A 6,000-nucleotide genomic window follows, 5' to 3' on the forward strand; every position below is an offset into this window, starting at 1 on the left:
TAATCAATCGTAGATAGATCATGATCATCAAGTCGTTTCCAAGTAGAAATCTGCCCTACCCCTAACCACTCCATATCTTGGATTGATATTGCAAAATTTCCTTTAGCACCCTTTTGGATGTCACAAGGATAAATTCACATATGACATAGTGTATCCTTATAACCTTTAACAACAAGAGTACATCCTAGGTGGTACATCCGATCTTCCTTTTGCGAGTAAGTCCCTTTGGATCACATCATCCTTGCCAAGAGTCATCCTCTTGAATCTAATATTCAACACCTCCCCAAAGAAATCTTCATAATAATCATCAATGATCTAATGATCACCCCTTGATCATCACTACAATATTACTGTAGACAATAATCACAATCATAATGCTATGTATTTTTCATAAAGAATTTCATCATTAGGAGGTAGGAGGTAGGAGGTAGCATAACTAATGAAATCCTCCATCCCTGAGATTAATACTAAGATATCCTATCAACTTGTCAAGACCTTGCCAAGTCTAAAATTCCCCCGAAAACCCCTAATTTATAAAAAGGTCTTATCTCCTCTAAGTGATAATAATCCCTACGGGAAAATTTTAAACAATCATAGCTAAGATTCACTAAGTAGACCTATCAAATTTTGTCTAAAACTCCACCTTCCTCTCGTATAAGAACTTCATTGTACCACATCTCCTAGCTAGACTGCAAGGACATGGCCTCCAAAGACAGCAACAACGAACACCGCATCTGCATTGAATTCATGTAAAAATTTAGTAATAAGGTGTCAATTGTATACAGTTTTGCCAAAAAATTGTTGCAATAAATGGCATGTCTTTTAGGTGTTGTCATCATGAAAAGAATTACTTCCAAGATCCCATGCATAGCATACTGATTATTTAATTAAACCAAATGTCTACCATGTATACATTCCAGGTGAGTTAGAAGAAAAAGAGGGAACCCTAAAGCCCCCTTTTGATTATGACCCTGAAGGGGTATACAACCCGGCCCGAGGGGCATTTTGCCCACCTCCCGATGATGCGGAACCCAAACGTGTTTGCAGGTGCATAGATATTTTGGGAAAAGTGAGAATTGGCATGTCATGATGATACCATTGATGTCTATGACATATTGATGTACTTGGGATTATGCCACTGATGTATATGGCATATTGATGTACCATTGATGTACTTGCAATGATGTATGACTGAGAATCAATGCTAAAATGTATCTTTAGATACACATGCAGTCATGTATGCAGTTATGATAGTGAATGCAATAAACACTGCATGTATGATGCTTATATGTGAGTGAAGCGATCATGGAAATGCTCATTTTCATGCTCAACAATGATGTTATGGTGTAGACCATGTGCATGTATGCTGAAGCAATGTATGATGCCATGGGAGAAGTGGTTACAAACATACAATAGATGGGGGACCATATTTCAGCTCCCTTGAATTCTTACAGGGTGTTGTAGACATTTTCAGTTAGTTACAGAGGTAAAGAGTGAGTACTAGCACTAAAGAGTCTCCCAAAGAGGGTTTATAGACCTCAGTAACCCCCCTATCAGTTTGGCACTTTAGTTATCCCCTACTGCTCTCAAACTGGGTGTAGGACTTTATAAAACAGCTATGGATTTACTGTTATAGAAGTTTCTATACTAAACATGTAGCAGTGTGCTTATGCTCAGTTCGAAGAGGACATCCTTGGTTGACTTGGACAAAAAAAAAGGTCAATCAGAGCTCCCTAGCTTAAGTTATGAGAAAAATAGTGAGCGGGGGTCTAACACAACTACACTTAGCCATGGCAGGGAACAGGGAAAAAACTAAGGCAAATGATGACCTCTAGCAACAGATAAGGGATGCACGTGCCTTGAGAGCTGAAACTAACCCTGAGGTGAAAGATGAATATTACTCTCATGATGCGGGGAGCCTCAGTGCACTCACTAACACCCTTAGTTTGCATGAGACAAGGCATGCTGAGAGGTATAGAGAATTGATAGAAGGCATTTGTAAAATGAAAACCAACTATGGACATCCTTGCTACCCAACTCACTAAGTGGATGGAATTCCAAATGAAAGGGAATGAACATTAGGATAGGTTAGGTATGCATGCTGAAAGAGTGATTGGCCCATTAGTGAATGCAGCAAATATGAACTCCCAAGGTATATTGAGGAGAGTGGATATCCCTAACAACACTTTTGAATAGGGAGAGCCTTCCCATACACAAGAGGAGCCTATGAACAATGCAATGAGGGGTAATTTCTAGTCATCACAAGGGCCCATGCTATCTATGCGAGTTTAGCCATCTTTTGGCAAAAATTACTCTAACAATGGATCATTTTTGGGTAGCCACATAGATCAGCCTCAGTTTGGATATATGGGACAACCACCTAATTATGAAAGAGAGTTGAGAGACAAGATTATTTTCTCAAAATTCAATGGTCAATCATCATCTCCAGTTGAACTCAAAGAGTGGCTTTCCAAGCTTGAGGATTATTTTGACATCTTGCTTCATAGTGATGACCAAAAGATCCATTTTGTAACCATCCACTTGGAAGGATTTGCACATACATGGTGGAGGTACATTTAAAGAGAAAATCAGCAAGTAGACTCGTGGTAAGCATTCAAGACACTCATGGTGCAAGTATTTGTCTCGCTAGTGGAGAAAGAAAAGCTTACACACCAATGGTATGGCCTTGAATAGTGTGGACTTGCTATTAGAGAATACACAAATCAGTTCCTCAACCTTACCATGTATGTTGAGTCGATTACTCATGATGCCAAGTTACACAAGTATGTGTATGGGAGGATGGATCCCCAACTCTTGAATAATATTCTCCAATAATATTTCAACTCAAAATCCATTGGATTTATTCAAAGCTATTGAGTTGGCTCAGAGGTACTCTTGTAAGTATCGTTAGGATGCTTCATTTCAGCATGGACAATAAAGAGGGGCATCTCAACTAGTGTTTGGGTAGCAAAGAGGACCTACGCAGTCACATTTTGGGCAGCAAAGAGGTGTTATAAGGCCGGGACAATTTGGGGCAAGTTATGGTGGTGGTAACGTGCCATTCAACACAATCCCCACATATCCCACTTTTAATGCCTCAAGACCACAAAGTAATTTTAGGATAGCAAATATCCCAAGAATGGATAATAAGCAAGGGGACAACAAGAATAAAAATGCTTCAACCTTTGGCAGTCCAAAGTCTATTCCCATGGATTTGTATAAAGAAGTAAAGGAAAAAGGGTTTTGTTTCAAGTGTGGCGAGAAGTATACAGCTAATCATGCCTCAAAATGTGCTTTTAGAAATGCTAAGGCACAATTTTACAACATGTTGGTATTTGAGGACTCAGAGGACGACCCTGAGGATGCACATGCTTTTATGATGATTGATGAAACGGATGATGTTGATGAAGAGTTTAGTCAATAAGAGTTCTTTGACCCTGCTAATTCTTTTCATTTTGACCTCGGTGGTCATGTATCATGGGATATGGGTTGAAAGAATGAATCACATGCTCAAATACATGATACCATTGTTAATACCTTATTTATCGATACTTGGACAGGATGCAGAAGCCCTAATACATTGTGTATTAAGGAAAAAACTCATGGAAAGGATGTGTTTATACTTGTAAATAGTGGTAGCACTCATAGTTTCATTAATAGAGTAGTCATGGACAGGCTGAAGTGTTTTCCCATAGATTTACAACAGCCATAAAGGTGCAAGTTGCCAATGGGGAGGAAGAAAATAGCACTCAAGTATGCCGTACTTGAAAATTTTGGACAAAAAAATGGATTTAATTGCATTGGAAATGGAGCCTATAGATGTTTTCTTGGGTTGTGATTGGCTGAAAACTTTGGGCACTATAACCATGGATTTTTCCTTGGTGTATATGGAGTTTGTCAGTGCAGGATAGCTCATTCACTTGCAGGGAATTCAAAATAACAATGAATTTCAGCTCATTACTAACAAACAACTCAAGAAAGAGTTCAAGAGACGGTCTCAAATCTTTGTATTACAGTTAAATAAAGAAAATTCAGATCAATCCACTAAAACAGTAAAGAATTCAGCATTGAGAGCTCTTGTAGAAGAGTACAAGGACCTCTTCCAAGTATCTAGAACACTACCCCCCTTAATAGGGCGGTTGATCATCCCATAGATCTAGAGTCTTAGTCAAAACGTGTGAAAAATCCACCTTATAGATTGTCTAGGTGTGAAAGAGAAGAAGTTGTCAAACAAGTGAAAGAATTACTAGACATTGGATTTATTGAGCCTAGTTCTTCACCATATGCTTCCCCTATGTTATTGGTAAAAAAAAAAGATGGATCTTTTAGGATGTGCATAGACTACAGGGATCTTAATAACATCACTGTGAAGAAATGTACTCCATTCCATGCATAGATGATTTGCTAGATAAGCTTAAGGGAGCTAAGTACCTTACAAAGATAGATTTGGGGTCAGGCTATCACCAGATCAGCATGAGGGCAGGGGATGAGGTCAAAATAGCATTTCAGACTGATCGAGGACTTTATCATTTCTTGGTTATGCCTTTTGGGTTAACTAATACACCAATCACCTTTCAAAGCTTAATTAACAAAATACTTCAACCTTTTCTTTTCAGATTTGTGTTGTTTTTCTTTGATGACATCCTCATTTATAGTAGATCATTGAAGGATCACCTTTGGCATATGAGGCAGGTGTTTGATGTATTGAGACATCATAGATTCTTTGCCAAATGTTCTTTCATGTAAACATAAGTGAAATACTTGGGACACATTGTTAGTGAAAATGAAATTAGGGCTAATTTTAAGAAAGTGCAATGTATAAAAGACTGACCCACACATGTAAATACCACTTCACTTAGAGGATTTCTTGTCTCTCATCATTCTATTGCAGATTCATTAGGCATTATGCCACTATTGCAGCTCCCTTGACTGATAGGCTTAAGAAATAGGTATTTTTCTGGGATGCCATAGCTGGTCCTCAAGTATTTCCTCTCTCAGTCTAATCTTACCCCCAAACAACATCGATGGGTAGCTACATTGCAGAACTATGACTTTGACATTACACATACGCAAGGAAAAGACAATGTAGTTGTTGATTCGTTATCTAGAATGTGGGCTTGTAAAGTTTTGGCCATCATGGAACTTCGTAATGATTGGATAGAAGAGCTTTAGGAGGCCTATTTGTTAGATGTTGATTTCAGGCACAATTTTTAGAAATTACAACAAGGGCATATGGAAGAAAACTCTCCATATCAGCTTAAGAATGGTCTCTTATGGTTTCAGGGCAGGATTGCCATCCCATACACTTCTCCATTCAAGCAAAAGATCGTGCAAGAGATGCATTCCTTGCCTACAATTGGTCATTTGGGCATATTTAAAACCTATGACAAGATTGCTAAGAGCTTTCAGTTGAAGGGCCTATGGAAGGATGTAAAAGATTTTGTCTTGAGCTACGTGCTATATTAGCAAAACAAGGACAACACCTTAAAACCAACTGGTTTATTTCAGCCATTGCATATGCCCAAAGGCAAATGGACACACAATACTATGGACTTCATTACCGGCCTACCGGTGACCAAAAAAAGATGGAATAACATCTATGTAGTTGTGGACAGACTCACCAAGGTAGCTCATTTCATTCCTACAAAGACTTAATATAATGCTTCTCAAGTAGCCAGTCAATTCATGGAACATGTTTTCACATTATATGGCTTACCACAGGTCATTGTGCATGATCAGGATGCTACGTTCATGAGTCACTTTTGGCAGGCATTTTTCAACTCTATGGACACTCAATTAGCCCGTTTCATTACTTACCATCCACAGACCGATGGCCAGATAGAGAGGGTTAACAAGTGGTTGGAAACTTACTTGAGGCATTTTTGTCATGATGTATAGGATGCTTGGGACTTATGGTTGCATTTGGCTGAGTTTGCCTATAATAACTCTACACACTCTAGCATTGGAGTTTCACCTTTTGAGGCATTGTATGGCTATAAG

The sequence above is a fragment of the Lygodium microphyllum genome, chromosome 10 (genome assembly GCF_053477565.2).
Source record: "Lygodium microphyllum isolate KBCC chromosome 10, Lygodium_microphyllum_v1.1.10, whole genome shotgun sequence".
In the NCBI taxonomy this organism is placed as follows: domain Eukaryota; kingdom Viridiplantae; phylum Streptophyta; class Polypodiopsida; order Schizaeales; family Lygodiaceae; genus Lygodium; species Lygodium microphyllum.